Below are 17,119 nucleotides of genomic sequence, written 5' to 3' on the forward strand. Positions count from 1 at the left end.
TTGCCAAATCACGTAATATCCAAAGATTTTACTCCATATCTTCATTTGTCACACCATACTTCCTTCAAGCTTCTGAATGAGGTTACCAATTTAGATCCAACTGTAAAGCAATTTAAGTTGAAGCCTCATCCAAGTCACAAGCAGGGTTGGAGCCATCAGTACAAACATACTGATTTCAGCAATCGAGGCAAAGGAGAAATTCCAGAGGAAGCAGGACTTCATATTGACCTCCTTTGAGCCACACTTTCTTTTGAGTGCATGTCAACTTTTGCAGCCAAACCAAGCAACATCTGTACTTCTATTATGCAAAATGAATCACATACTTGAGTAATCCCTACTGAACCATTAAGCTTTACTTATCACACTGATATACCAGTAATTCAATTCAATTCTTGGGTAAAAAAAACACTCTGTAGGCAACAAAGTAAAACATTATTAGCCCTAAAGGCAGATCAGTCAACAGAGAGATGGAAGGATTTAGCTGTTTGATAACGTTCCATGAGGTAAATAAAGAGATTAATAGTGCATGTTATGTACAAGAATTGCAATTCAAAATACTAAAAAGCAATACCCTTCAAAACAATTCAATTACATATGCTGCTCTCAAGCATCTGGAAAACACAACAGTACAGCAAACTTTCTCTCAAACTGTTTCTATGCACGATTAAAACACAAAATAGCTTTGGTGTATTTCAGTTACATGAAGACCCAAAATCTGCTGGAGCTGCAACATCAACTGCAATGAACTCGGTATTTTATTTTGCCAGCAAAACAAAAGAGCTAGTCACTGACTAAGAAGGGGGATGGTGCACTTGTTCATGCCAACATCAAAAATGTTGGGGCTGATAGGGTTGGCAGGTTCAAGTCCCTAGGTGTGACCATCACGAATAGCCTGTCCTAGTCCATCACTGGCAGGAAAACTCAGCGACACCTCCTCTTCCTCAAAATGTTAAAGAAAATTGACATGTTCTTGTATCAATTTTACACCATAGGACTGGGCACATCATGACTTGGTATGGAAACTGTTCTGCCAGTCACTGCAAACTGCAGAGAGTTGTGAACACAGCTCAGAATATCACAGAACCAGCCTCTCCTCCATGAACTCCATTATATACTTCTCACTGTTCAGTCAAGCAGCCAGCATAATCAAAGACACCACCACCCTGGATATTCTATCCTCTTCCATTTTCCATCAGGCAGAAGATACAAAAGCCTGAAAGTACATACCACTAGGCATCAGAACAGCTTCTACTCCACTGTTATAAGTAATTCCCTAATACAACAAATTGGACTCTTGACTTCACAATCTACCTCTCTTTATGATCTTGTACCTTATTGATTACCTGCACAGTACTTTCTCTGTAACTGTTACACTTTATTCTGCATTGTTATTGTTTTATTTTGTTCTACCTGCATGCACTCTGTAATGGTCTGATCTGTATTGAACAGTATGCATGAAAAAATTCTCTTGGTTTGTCAGTACGTTACCATAATAAACCAATTCCAATATTTTTTTAATAATTCAATAAATCTGTCTTATTAGTAGATGGAAAAGTGAATTGATAAGGTGAGATCAAGAGCGTAATTGGAACTTCATGAGTTTCCTAACTCTGCAGGGCCTACAACCTTGACTAATAAAGGCAATGATGGAAAAGTAGACCAAATTATAAGCAAACAGGGCGGATGAAGAATAAAATCAGATATCAAAAACAAATAAAGACTGGGTTAATTCTGAGAGCAAAAATGAAACTATACTGAACATTTGAATGTATTACTTTCTCATCTTTTTTGCCCGTATCTTAATTACAAAATGTTGGATAACATTCAGAATTTCAAGTTTCTTTTAACCATCTTATAGTCAACAACTCAAGCATCATCTATACAACATCATGCACTAGAAACCCTTTTTTTTTCCAGGTGGCATGAACCAGATTTCGATTCACTTGTTCCACTAAAATTACATCATGAGGTTAAAAGATTCCCTTGGGATATTTTAAAACAGGTGTTCCCAACCTTTTTTATGCCATGGAGCCTTACCATTAACCAAGGGAATGGTGGACCCCAGGTTGGGAACCCACTTTAAAACAAATACTTTTCCGTTATTAAATTGCAATATCAAAGCATCAAAGCTGTGACTAAATTGAGTCAAACCCAACCCTTGAAATGCTACTTAGGAATACACTCTGGTACTGTAATCAAATTTCATGCATCTGTCCACTATCTTGGCGAAAACCATTGATTGGTCCTACTTTATTCCATGCACATTTTAAACCACATTTTTCACTTTTTTTTTAACTGAATTAATACCAAGTGCAGAGAACAGAATGAAATGTACAATGCTTTCATTGGAAGGAATCTGGCTTTAGCTGCAGTGAAAGGTTAAGGCTTTCCCACAAAAGGAGTAGGTGCCATATTTTCTTGTAGCACTGCAGAGATGATTCTACCATTTATGTGATCTGACTAGAATGTGTTCCTGCAAGTTTTAACCAAAACTACAGTGTAAGTCCACCAATTCTGCAGTATCATGACTAATGTAAGCTTCCTCAATCCTAAAGTTAAGGAAACCTGTGGGGCCAACACTGCCATGGAGGAACAACTTGGGATTCAGCTGATCAATAGGATAGGGTGCCTAGTTTTAAAGGCACAGAAGCAATAAAGGGAACCTTAACAGTCTGAGGAACACCTCACTCCATGAGCGCTCCCTGCAGAATCAATACCACAACTTCTTGTAGTAGCAAATTTCACATTCCTAAGCGTCATTACAGTAATTAAGTTTCTTCCAAATTTCTAACTGGATTTACAAACATATTATAATTTTGACCTCTGATGAAAGTACCTTCTCAACATTTACCTTTCATTATTCTCAAGTTATCTAGCACTTCATAGATTAGCCTTTCTATTTCTGCAGAACTCTTTCCCAGCGATAAATTATATATTGGCAGGGAAGTTCAAGTTCAATTGTCATTCAACCATACATGAATACTCATGAATACAGCCAAATGAAACAGTGTTCCACTGGAGCAAAGCTCAGCACCAGCAGTCATACACAGCACAAAGCACATATAGCACACATAAGATAGCAATAAATTTACACTCACACAAAAATATATGATATAGTCCAAGTCCCTGAATCCATAATTATTGTCAGCAAGAGCAAGCCTACAGTAGTCTGCAGATGAACACAATTCAGCTCGTCTTCCATGGAGCCAACTCTACAGGACAGCACCATCGCCAGCATGGATGCTGCATAACACTGCCTCTCTCTTGGTCAGCTGCAAATAGTCAACACCACTGCTTGAGGCCTAGACTGTAATACAACTGAGGCCACACAGCTTCCCTGCCATCGGTTCTGCCTATAAACCAGTGAACTGGACTTGCAGCATTCCACATTACCAATGTTCAACAGGGTCTTGACAATACAAAAAAAAATGGCAAAGACAATCACTTGCAGTATATCACTACACTCCGCCTTTGCACACCAAATCCGATGCCTCTCTGCAGCAGACAGCAAAATGGTCTACACCAAATCCACCTCTTCTGCCAATGAGCAACTCGCTGATGGGGTAGACCTGCAATACTGGAAATTCTTAATATCCAGCAGTATCTTCTGATAGTAAAAAAGATGTTTTATAAAGACAATAACACACTTGGTTGGCCCCGTAAAGGCTGCTGTGTTCGAGCGTGCCGCCATCTTACTAGAATATTTGTTGGAGCAACTTGGGAAAAGTTTAAATTAGTCTGGCAAGGCATGGAACTAGAGTACCAGCTAAGAATATGGCGTGATCGAGCAAACGGCAAATGCCATGACCAGGAACATGGTAATGAAGGAAAAGTGGGAATGGGACAGAAGGGTTGAAGCATGTTTTATATTAATGCTGAGAGTATTAAGGGCAAGGGTGATGAACTTAAGAGCATGGATCAGTACATAATGTTGTGTCCATTAGAGAGACTTGGTCAAGAGAGAGAGACAGCTCTGGATTCTTAATGTTTCAGGGTTTTGATGTTTTAGAGGGAAGTAGGAAGAGTGCACTACTAATCAGGACAATATCACACCTGCTCTCAAAGGGAACACAATGAAGGGCTCATCCACTGACTAGAACCTAAAAATAATAAAGATGCAATTACTCTAATGGGGTTATACAACAGACCCCACCCCACCCCCAGTCACCAGGACAATGATGAACAAATATATAGCAATATTCAGGGAGGATGTGAAAAAAATAACAGGGTTGTTGTCATGAGTGACTTTAAATTCCCAAATATAGACTGGGACCTACTTAGTGCACAAGGTTTAGATGGACAAAACTTGTTACATATATCTAATATACTTTGTTAACTTAGTATGCCAGAGAAGAGGGATCACGAGGAAGTGATTAGGACCATTAAAGGATAAAGGAGGTAAAGTATGTGGAGAAGGTCTGAAATGAGTACTTTAGATCAGTATTTACCAAGAAAAAGAACATGGAGTATAGTGTGATCAGTGTATAGTGTGATCAGTGTAGAGTGAGCTAATATGCTGGTGCACTTTGAAATAAAGAAAGAGATGGTGATGGGTCTCCTGAAGAACATTTAAGGTGGACAAGTCCCCAGGGCTGGATAGGATATACCTCAGGTAATTGAGAGAGGAAAGATTGCTGGGGCCTTGACCATGATCTTAATATCTTCACGAACCACATGCAAAGCCCTGGAGGACCGGCAAGTAGCTAATGTTTAGTTGTTCAAGAAAGGAAATCATTGATCAGTGAGTCTCACATCAGTGATAGTTAAGCTATTGAAGAGAATTCGTAGGAATAGGACTCATGTATTTTTGGAAAACCAAGGCCTAATTAGGGACAGTCAGGATGACTTTGTGTCATGCATGTCATGTGTTACAAACAAGTGAATTTTGTTGTATGGATTTTAGTAAGGCATTTGAAAAAATCCCTCATGGTATGCTCACCCAGAAAATTGAGAAGCATTGCATTGATGGTGACATAGTTGTTTGGGTACAGAATTGGCTTGCCTTTAGAAGGCAGATCCATGAATAGAGGGTTCTGCAGTGATCCATACTGGGACCTCTGTTGTTTGTGATAAAAACAAAATATAATCCATGTCGCCCAAGTCCATGAATGTTGCAGCAGTATGCAGTCAAACACAACACAGCTCATCTTCTATCAAGTGAATACTTCGGGACAGCACCGACTCCAGCATGAACGTCATGCCACACCACCTCCAGCACTCTAGTGAAGCACCCAACTCCAACGCCTCCCCTTGGGTGACTGCAAACAGGTGACACAGTGGCTTGAAGCCTTGTCCTCACTATGACCGAGGCCACACAGTTTCCCCTCCAATCCCCACCACCCCGCTCCCCACCGTTCACCAATAAACCAATAAATTAGACTTGCAGCATTCCACACAACCAATGTCCAACAGGGTCTTGCAATTACCCGCAAAGCTAGTAAGATGATCCCTCACTGTTAGACTGCACACTTCCTTCGCACACCAATGCCTCTCTGTCGCAAGAAGCTTTACAGTCTGCATTAGGTTCAGCTTCTTCAGTTTCTCCACCAACAAGTAACTCGCTGATGGGGTAGATTTGCAGTAGTTCAAGTTTTTAATGTCCAGTAGGGTCTTGGTGTTGTAAAACAGTCGTCCCCAACCACCGGGCCGCGGACCGATACCGGGCCGCAAAGCATACGCTACCAGGCCGCGAGGAAACGATATGATTTGGCGATAGGAGTCAGCTGCACCTTTCCACATTCCCTGTCACGCCCACTGTTGAGCTTGAATGCACGCGAGGTCATTACACACGCGTCATCCATGTCAGCGCAGGAAGGAGATCAACTCCTCGAGCTTGCAACTGACAGCGCACTGAAAAGTATGTTTGATATAACATCTCTGCCGGCATTCTGGATCAAAGACAGGGCTAAATATCCTGAGATAGCCACGAAAGCACTGAAAACGTTGCTTCCATTTCCAACATTTTTCTGCGAAGCGGAGATTTCTGCAATGAATGCAACGAAAACCAAATTGCAGAATAGACTGGACATAAGAAACTCCCTTCGAGTATCACTGTCTCCCATCACCCCTCGATAGGACCGTCTTGTTGCAGGAAAACAAGCCCAGGGCTCCCACTGATTCAGCGATATTGGTGTGTTGCAATGATTTTATATGTTCATATGGGAAAAATAATCTGCTGTGTGTTTAATATCCAAACGTTACTTAAAATGCTATGATGCTATTGACTTACTTGTATAACCATATAACAATTACAGCACGGAAACATGCGATCTCTACCCTTCTAGTCCGTGTCGAATGCTACTCTCACCTAGTCCCACCGACCTGCACTCAGCCCATAACACTCCATTCCTTTCCTGTCCATATACCTATCCAATTTTTCTTTAAATGATAATATCGAACCTGCCTCTACCACTTCTACTGGAAGTTCGTTCAACACTTACTTCAAGCTCCCCTGTCCTCCCGTGATAATTGACTTATCGCTATATTCATGCAAGGAAATATGCGCTGTGTTTAATATTAAATTCGTTAGTTAACTCATTTTAGAAACAAAATTGAGTGTATTAGCCACTTATCCCCTATAATCCGATCGTGATTAACCCCTCCCCCCCGAATGGAATCGCCAAAACCGATTTGCAGAAAAAAAAAATCGGCTGATACACACATGCACAGGTCATGCATGCACACTGGTGCCCACGCAAGGCCTGATGGTCATTGTAGTCTTTGCTGGGTAAACACGACGTATTTGACTGCTACTCTTGTCCGTTGGGAACCCTACCCCGCCTCCCTCCCCACCGCCGGGTCAGCTGGTCCGCAAGAATATTGTCAATATTAATCCGGTCCGCAGTGCAAAAAAGGTTGGGGACCCCTGTTGTAAAATATATGATTAATACAGTTCTATGAACTGTGGCCTATTCATTGGTATGATGCAATTTCTTAGCCTAAATGTTACCCTTCATATTTTTTCAACACTATTTTCAGTACCTCTATACTGTTAATATAAAATGGAAAACAGTATTCTATGCTTATTCCTTACCCTTTACCTATTCTAATTTACTACTACTTAAAAGTAGCAACATTTATCACAGCCTGCTCCTTCAATCACTTCTAAGATTTAACTTGTCTGTAAAATTATAGTGAGGAAGCTTCTGAGGCCAAGGATAAAGTTATAAGTAGGGCACAAAGCAGATTTTCCTCTTAGCCTTACAGCTATGTGATAGAAGTTGTGAACCCCAAAAACATTCAATTCTGTTGTAAGCCAGAATTGTCCAATCATCTTTTGGTTAGTCTCCTGTGAGCTACTCTCCAGAAATTTCAGTTGCTTGCCTCTGCCGCCCATTCTTATTTTATTATATTGTAATAATGCAAGTTGTTGTAACACAAAAATTGCAAAGAATACTCAGCAGGTCAAGCAGCATCTTTGAAGAGGGTAAGTGAATTAACTTTCCAGATCAATGACTCAGCTTTTCTCTTCACAGATGCTGCCTAGCTGATTATTTATTTCAGATTTCCAGCATTTACAACATTTTATTCTTATGGACCGATGCTGTGATTGTTACCTCACTCTAGGTATCACTTAACCAATCATTGCTGTCCTTCCCACTCACACACGTGCTGACTCCCAACCTTCCTTGAAAATTCACATCTTTCCATGTAAACAAAGATCTTCATCAGGTCATCCTTCCCTCTAACTTTGTTGTGCTTCCTCAAACATACATTCTGGACTCTTGTGGATCTTTATCACCATTTGTTCCATCACTCGTGACTTGAGTTTCTGGTAGTTAACCCTCACAACCAAAAGTCCCTTCATTCTCCACTAAAAGCACAACCTCACTGTAGCTAATTAGCTGAACTCTCTGAAGAGATTCTATACCTCCTTCAATCAGAAGCACACACAAAATGCTGGAAGAATTCAGCAGGTCAGTCAGACCTATGGACATAAATAAATCCAGGTTGGGATTTCAAAACAAGGATAGAAATTTTAAAATATGTACTTGTTAGAAAGGAGTGTTTAATTTCTCATCAGGAATTTTAAGATATACACAAATCTCTAAGTTAAACATATTATAAACCTTCAAATGTGTAGGTTCAAAGTATACATAAGAACATAATATATAACAGGAGCTAACAGAAAACTACTTACTGTTTCTGCAGATGCCTTAACAAATGTTAGCTATTAATGAATATGAATGGATTGTTGAAAACTGCCTGTTTGCAACCTTTTATCTGGTGACACATTAGCAAATATTTCACAAACGTCAAGCAAGTGGCACTGGGATTTTTAAATAAATAAAATATTGTAGATATTACAAACCTGAAATAAAAACAAATGCTGGAAACATTCAGTGGGTCATGCGGAAACTATGAAAACCCTTCACACTAACAGGGAAATAGAAAGCAAATTAGTTTTAAGTTGCAGAGGAGGTAAAAGATGGATGGATTAGTTAAAGAGAACATTTCTGAAAGGTCAGTGTTGCTGTGGAGATAAGCTGTACATAAAACTATCTGATTGATGGGTTAACATAAGCAGTTGGAAAGAAATCATGGACAACGGAATATTAAAACTACAAAATGTTGGAATAAAAACAAGAGCTGAGTAATGCAGAGATGTAGGAAATATCAAGCAAATCAATTCATGCTAGCTGAGACAGAAAAAATTAAGCAATTTCATATAGGTGACATAGCACAAGTGGCTGTTCTGATACAGAGAGAGCAAATTGTAGAATTTAATACTGAGGCAGGAGTGTTGGAACATCCTAATACAAGATAAACTATCATTCCTCAAGCTTACATTAAGCCTTGTAATAACAGTGCAAGAGGCCACAGGGAGATAGATTAGAAGATTGATGGAATATTGAATTAAAATGGCAGTTCACAGAGGTCTCTGCAATCTGAATGCAGGTGTTCCAAAGTGATCACCCAATATGTCTGGTTTCTCAAACTTCAAGATCACATGCACACAGAAATGCAAAAAAAACTCTGTTCGAGTCCCTGTACAGTGAGAAGGGAAGAGGTGAAAAAACAGGCATTGTATATCCAGCAATGCTGCACCACTTATCCTTGCAAGCTCGACAAGTGCTATATGCCCCTATACCACCAGCCTCTCCACCACTCCAGGCCCAGAATGGTCCTCTCAGGTGAGACAACACTTCATCTGCGAGTCTGTCGGGGTCATTTACTGTAACCAGTGCTCCCAATGCAGCCTCCTCTATATCAATAAGACCCAACGTAGACTGGGGAACAACATCGTCAAGCACATTTGTTCATCCACCACAACAGGCAGGACTTCCCTACTCCCATTCCAATACGTTAGCCCACGATAAGACCATTCTCAGGTTGGAGGAGCAACATCCCATATTCTGTCTACCTGATTACATGAATATCGATTTGTCTAACTTCCAGTAATTCCTCCACCCCTCCTTCTCTTTCTCCATTCCCCATTCTCCCCTTCTCATCCTCACTTGCCAATCACCACTATTACTGCCACAAAACAACAATTTCACAACATGCTGGTGATAATAAACTTATTTTAGAAGGCCAGGGAGTTGTGAAGGAAATGGTCCCTTCAAAAGGCTGAAAGATGTCACTGGCAGTTGTGTTTCGAAAATGGAATTTTGCTGAAACTTGTGGAAATTGCAAAGGATGATCCATTGAATGCAGAGCCTATTGGAGTGGAAAGTTTCATCAAAACAAATTGAATAGACACAGGAACTGGAAGAATGAAATGGAGTATGTAGAAGGGGCAAGGTGAGAGGAAGTACAGTTGAGATAACTGTAGGGTTAGAAATTTGTAACAGATGTTTGTCAGCAACTGTCAGCAGGCTGGATGGAGAGCGAGGTGTCTCCCAGTGGAGGTTGGTTATAGGAGATTCATAGCCCATTCTTTAGTTAGAGCCTTCAGCATTTTGGGCATCGAGGGAGAGAGGAAGAGCAGAGCCATCCGCAGTACCACCGATGCGGGAGAGAGGGCCTCAGGATGGCTGTGGCTCAAAAGAGGGGAGCCATGGAGTCATAAGTAGCTAGCCATCTGGACACAAGCTGGGGTCTGATCAGCCCCGGCTGGGTCACCTGGAGGAGGTTGTATGATGTTGAAAGACCCGAAACATCCGAAGATTCAAGGAACATCACTGAAGATGTGTCCAGAAGCATCAATAGTACACAATGTACACAATGTCGCTAACTTATCCCTTGAGAAGGAAACAAAGAAATTAACAAAGGTTTGGTAAGAGTCGGAAATAGATTATACGAAGATAAAAGCTGGGTTGAAATCAGCAGCAAAAGTAATGAAGTTTGACTTCTGCAGGACTTTAGATTGCTGCACCAATAAGATTTGAAGGGGGGAGCCTGGAGTAGTCAATTACAGCAGAGGCAGTATAAAATGTACACATTTGTGCAATCTTGATCTTTACTATTAACAAATAAACTTGTATTGACGTTGAAGTCCAAGTCTGAGAACTGACCTCCCCATTTCCTCATATGACAAGCTCTATGTTGATTGTGATTCACAGGAAAGGTGAAATTATTCAGTGTCTTGGAATTACAGAAGTTAAGTTTACTCGTTACAATTGAAATTATGCAGTATAATTTTCCAACATTTTATTTAAACAGCAGGTGAGTGCATTTTCACCGTTTAACAAATTATATTGAGTAAATATTCTTACCCACCCTTCTGTCCTGTATTTCTTCCTTGTAGAGTCATGAAATAATAAAAATCAGAAAAATCTGGAATTCAACAGGCCAGGCTAAAGCTGTGGGAAGAGAAATGAAGTTAATGTTTCAGGACAAAAACCTTTCATCAGAATAGTCAGAACACTGTGAGACTAGGAAGTTGAACCCAAAACATTAACTGTTTCTCAACATTAACTGTTTCTCTTCCAACAAACATGTCCTGCTGTGCTCTGTATTTCCAACAGTTTCCATTTTTATTTTAGATCTCCAGTACCTGGTGATTTTTTTCCCCATTTTCACATACAACACTGAAACAAGCCCAACAGCCTTTCACATCCATGCCATCAAGTACCATACTATACTCATCCCATTTATCTGCACTTAGTCCATTGTCATCTATGCCTTGGCAATTCAAGTTCTTATCTATACTTTTCAAATGTTGTGATAGTACCTGCCTCCACCATCTCCAGATCCATCATCCTCCAAGTGAAAATATTCCTCCTTAGGTCCCTTCTAAAGCTCTTACACATTACCCTAAACCCTTTATTATAACTTATTCCTTTTTTAAGCACAATTTTCCTCAAACGTCATTCCAATTGAGAATTAATTTCTCCTTTCTGATGTTCAACCCTTATTCAAGTAAAGATCTAACTCAAATCACTGCAACATCTCTCTTTCCCTTGGTCTCACTCTAGGAAATATGATACTGGCAGCAGAATCATTGCAGCATAATAACAGCTCTCAAGATGTCTGGGCACCTCTAAGTCATCAATTTGAAGCAGCAATTGGAAAGGACTCAATAGAATGAGGAGGCAGAGGAATCAACCCCACTTCATCTCATGCCCTTGGTCAAATCAAAAGGGTCCGGTCATTTTAATCACTTTAATGTTTTCTGGCCATGGAACAAATGTGTTTTCTGAGTTGAACTCTTTCCATTGCTTAATTACTGCATCATTTAGCACGTGACTGAGAAATCTCAAATTAGACGATTCACTCTCCTGGCTACTATCAAGTGATGTCACAAAGTGCAAACCATTAAGAAAAGACAAATGCAAGTCCAATACAGTAACTACTTTGTTTTTGAATAGCTGAACACACAAAAAACTGCTGTTCATGCAGGTCTCTATACTTAGAATCTTCCTATTAGTATAGCCTTCACCTTAAGGTTAGCTCAGATATGCTACTGCAGTAAATACAAGTGTCCAGAATGCAGTTTGTAGCTCATTAGAAATTGCATTTTAATTGCGAATGAAAATTACCTAAAGGGCGTGATTTTATTATGAAATAAAACTAAAATGATATGTTTATTCTTTAAGAAGGTAACTTTTCAAGAAAAAAAATCTCACTAAACTGTACATAGATCCTTAGTACGTTAAGCTCGCAAAATAAGGGGTTGAAATTGGACAGGTGGCCAAATCGATTTGCTGACAACACTTATTGCCTTCAACAGACAGCGGACTTAAAGGAAAGCTACTATCAGACATTGAGGAGCATCAGTACCGTGCAAAGGCCAGATAACCGAAGGCACGGTTCTTTAAAAGCAGTGCCCTTTCAGACTTTCCGTCTCTCGCCGGCTCCACGCTGCACAATCAGGCCTCACTCTCCCTTACTCCCTCGACAGCCCAGTCCGCCACGGAAGACAAGCTCCCCACCAGGTCTACAGGACTGCGTGACATGCGAGCACCCGAACCTTCTGACCTTCCCGTTCGAGCGCCCCACCGAGATTTCCAACAGCGCGCCGGAGCCACTTGGAACCCTTCAGCCAGCAGCCGGGCGGCCCGTCAGCCGCCTCTTTCCCGCTGCCGGAAACGCGCCGCCCTCTGACGAGGAGGAGCCACAAGTGAGGCCGGCCACTAGCGGATTTTTGCCGCAGACTCCTTCGCTGCGTACGGCTGTTAACATTATCATTACTCGGATTAACGTCGAATGCAAATATACCTAATAATATGGGCAGCGATTTCGTTAATTTTGACTCCTACTTCAAACTTTAACAGTTCCCAGAATCGAGTTTATTATAAATGACTGTGTCGTAAAAATTTGTTTTGTGGCACTAGTACAGTGCAACACATAAAAAAGTAATAGCAATGAAAACAATACAGTGCAAAAGAGGAATAATGAGGTAGTGTTCAAAGGCCATTCAGAAATCTGATAGCTGAGGGGAAGAAATTTCCTGAAGCGTTGAGCGTATGACTTAGTGTTTCTGTGGTGGTATTGGATGTTGAGGGAGTTTAATGATTGGTCCAGTCTTCTTGAGGCACCACGATGGGTTTGAACTGGGCTGGACGGGCTGAAATGCCTGTTTCTGTGCTGTAGTATTCTATGACTCCATATTCTAAATGGTGGGGAGGCTGTGGCCATGATGGAGCTAGCTTAATTTATAACCCTTTGCTGCCTCTTTTGATGTTGTGCATTGGAGCCTCAAAACCAGGTGAACAGTGCAACCAGTGAGAATGCTCTCCACAGTACATCCTGAAGAAATTTGGCAAAGTTTTTGGTTTCATATCAAATTTCCGCAAAATTACGACTGAGAAGGTGCTCAGGAAGCTGAGGGTGGATAAATCTCCTGGACCTGATGGAATGCATCCTTGGAATCTGAAGGAAGTAGCCGGAGGGATTGCAGAGGCATTAACAATGATCTTTCAAGAATCGATAGATTCTGGCATTGTACCAGATGAATGGAAATTTGCAAATGTTAATCACCATTTAAGAATGGTGGAAGGCAGCAGAAAGGAAGCTATAGACCTGTTAGCCTGACATCAGTGGTTGGGAAGTTGTTGGAATCGATTATTGGGGATGAGATTACAGAGTACCTGGAGGCACATGACAAGATAGGCCAAAGCCAGCATGGTTTCCTGAAAGGAAAATCCTGCCTGACTAACCTACTGCAATTTTTTGAGGAAATTACAAGCAGGGTAGACAAAGGAGATGCAGTAGATATGTGGTGTACTTGGATTTTCAGAAGGCCTTTGACAAGGTGCTGCACATGAGGCTGCTTAGCAAGATAAGAGCCCATGGAATTACAGAGGAGTTACTAACATGTCTGGAGCATTGGGTGATCAGCAGAAAACAGTGTGGGAATAAAGGGATCCTATTCTGGCTGGCTGCCGGTTACAGTGAAGTGTCACAGGGGCCGGTGTTGGGACCGCTGCATTTTAATGATGTAAGTGAATGGGATTGATGGATTTGTGGCTAAATTTGCTGATGACACAAAGATAGGTGGAGGAACAGGTATTGTTGAGGAAACAGAGAGACTTAGATAGTTTAGGGGAATGGGCAAAGGAGTGACAAATGAAATACAATGTTGGGAAGTGTATGGTCATGCACTTTAGTGGAAGAAATAAATGGGCAGACTATTATTTAGATGGGGAGAGAATTCAAAATACAGAGATGCATTAACCTCCAGGTTGAGTCGGTGGTGAAGAAGGCAAATGCAATGTTGGCATTCATTTCTAGAAGTATAGAATATAAGAGCAGGGATGTGATGTTGAGGCTCTATAAGACACTCATGAGACAACACTTGGAGTATTGTGTGCAGTTTTGGGCTCCTTATTTTAGAAAGGACATACTGACTTTGGAGAGGGTTCAGAGAAGATCCACAAGAATGATTCCAGGAATGAAAGGGTTACCGTATGAGGAACAAATGGCAGCTCTTGGGCTGTATTCCCTGGAGTTCAGGAGAATGAGGAGAGGTCTCCCGGCCCAACGTGAGGCTCAATATTTTATGTGCCATACACCAAAGGACAATTTCATATTTACAATGTATAGACAAGGCTTTCTTTGAAACACATACAACCTTCACACCTCCTTATTCACATCCACACCACAAACATCCAAATGAATTTTAATCAGCATTGTTAGGACTGGGATTCACAGTTTTTAGGAACCCACTGTTCAGAGCTATACTCCAAATTAAAGGCACAATACATTTTCAAACGTGAAAACTGGTAGCCAGTTAATTGCTAAATATCTATGCCCTAAACCCAAAAATCACTCTAACACACTGTACACACAGTGCTAAGTTCCAGTGTATGCCCGGAAGTAATGTGTAGGACAAGGCACAAAGCATGGTTTCCTTGGTAAAGTGGAAATTGAAGGGAACAGAATTAGGCATCCTGCTTAATCCAGATTAGTGCACCCAGAGTTTCATAACCATCCATGCCATCCTGTGTTACACAAAATAAAAGAATTACTTGCAAATTAATATTTGATATCATAATTCAATGAAGCATTCTATGGATCCTTGAGGATATCTACCGATGGTCCAACATCCCTGACTAATCAGACTAAGCTACTTCCCATTTGCTCCAAGTACGCAAGAACTAACACAATTCAAGAGAATTGAATGAGAAATATAAATATAGAAAAAGTTTGGAATAGCCCATTTCAGTTCATTAAGACAGACCCCAAGTTCTGCGTGGAGCAGGGAAGTGGAAAATTTTGTTTTATTTTTATTTCAAAAATGGAACTTGGAGTGTAAATCAGAAGAGGACTTCGTTTTTCTGAAGATACTTAATAGGACCTGAAATTTTCAGAAATTATATTCAGCAGAATTAATGGTTATTTAAAAAAATATATATATATATATCCTTCAATCCTTTTGTGAGATGATTTAATGTTTGAAAGAGATATTAAATTGAGGCTCAGAGATGAATATTATTGTAAAAACTGAGTTTAACAGTATCAGAATCTGCATAAAGATTCTATGGCTTTCTGAAAAGGAGTTTTGTAAATGCAGGAAACATATCTCCTGAGTCCTGGTCAAAATCTAGTTTTAAACTAGCATCACTTTAAAACAAATTCTTAGGTCTTTATCTCAATGTTTTGATAATAAGCTGGTAAGCACAATTTTATTACAGATTTTCCTATATTAGAGTAATATCTATACTTCTAAAGTACCTATGAAACTGAAATATCTTGAAGTTGTGATAGGAATTACCTAAATTATTTCTTGTCCCAAAAATAAAATCAATCCTATGGTACAGAAGATGATTGATAAATCTGTAACTGTTTAATGCCCAGAAATGCATAACTCCATAAAATATTAATAAATGAGATCACAGAACAACATCTTGTATTTATATGAGCATTTTTTCAAAGAAAATTATACTGTATATTCAATAGTATCATAAGTCAAAGGAGATGAATGTAGAATTGATGTAAAGGAATTCAGAGGATGATGAATGACACAAAAGCTGAATGTCTCCCAAAAACAAAACAAACAAGCTTTTACGTGATATAACCCAAATGTGAAATATTGAATTTAAAAGTTTTATTTAATCAAATCAAACTAGAATATAATCATTGCTGTAAGATTGAGACTAGATTAGAAGTTCCCAGCTTTTCAAATGTTTTTTGCAAATCATCTAAAACAAGGTGTGACACTGGGTAACAGGTAATATTTTCTGTTTGTGTCCAAGTAAATTTTTGAGAATTGTTGTGAAGTTTCTACTGTTTTATCAACAGACTCGGTGCTTTCTACTGTGCAAGTATGAATTTTAGATTTTCAATACCAGCCATTCTTACTATTTGTTCAGGAGATGTATCCTCCTATACAGTACCTCTTGCCCATCAGTGGCAGAGGAAAATCCTATATTCTACTCACATCTCAATTACACTAATTCATTTGTCTGCTCATTATCTGTTTAAGGAAGACTAGATCAGTATGACCACTCTAGTACCATTAAACTCACTTTTTACAATAATATTCTTCTCTCTTCAGCCTACCCTACTCCAATTTATCTGCTTTAAGGATACCACTATCATGGCTCAGTAAGGCATCTGCTCTGGCCAAGACTACAAAAAATGGCAGGGAGTTGTGGACACAGCTCTTCCATGAACTCCATGGACATTTCCACTATCTTTGGAAAGCAGGTAACATGAGTAATAACGTTCCCCCGTGCCCTCCCCCATCAAGCATAAGGTACAAAAGCTTGAAAACATGCACGATCAAGCTCAAGGACAGCTATCCTACAGTTATAAGACTCTTGAAAGAACAGAGACGAACCCTTGACCTCATAATTTATCTTGTCATGGCCCTTGCTCATTATTGTCCAGCAACACTGCACTTTTTTCTGTAACTGTAAATGTGACACTACATTCTCCATAGTGTTATTGCTTTTCTCTTTATACTACTTCAATTCTGTATGGATAGCATTCAAAACAGAGCTTCTCACTGTATCTCAGTGATAAACCAATTACCACACAGACTGACTTTCTGTATAACACTGAGCCATGCATCTATTCAGTGGAATGGGTTCACTTTTCTTTTCTGGAGCAAAAAAACACCGTCACCTATCTTCACATGTGGCAATCTTGCTCTTGCTGATATGCTGTCTGTCCCATAGTTCTCACTGTTTATTCAGCTTGATAGAGGAAACATTGGCTGTTGATACTCTTCCTTGCCATTAAACTACAGGAATAAGTGATGCAACAAAAAAAAACACTTCCAGAAACG

The 17,119-nt window shown here is 40.0% G+C and overlaps 1 protein-coding gene across 5 annotated transcripts in view; it reads right to left on the reverse strand.

Annotated features, from left to right (window-relative positions):
• The window catches only part of focad (focadhesin), a 255,026-nt gene extending 242,557 nt beyond the window's left edge, over positions 1-12,469 (reverse strand). For 2 of the 5 annotated variants that reach the window (XM_063069012.1, XM_063069008.1), the window contains exons 1-2: positions 12,166-12,469; positions 10,663-10,745 (exon numbers count right to left, since the gene is read on the reverse strand). The gene's annotated coding sequence lies outside the window, so the exon portion shown is untranslated. Of the gene's footprint in view, positions 1-10,658; positions 10,746-12,165 lie in introns of all 5 variants that reach the window. The other 3 variants (XM_063069009.1, XM_063069011.1, XM_063069010.1) reach the window with 3 other exon arrangements.
• Positions 12,470-17,119: the final 4,650 nt, after the last annotated feature.

Source organism: Mobula hypostoma, chromosome 16, assembly GCF_963921235.1.
Source record: "Mobula hypostoma chromosome 16, sMobHyp1.1, whole genome shotgun sequence".
Taxonomy (NCBI): Eukaryota; Metazoa; Chordata; class Chondrichthyes; order Myliobatiformes; family Myliobatidae; genus Mobula; species Mobula hypostoma.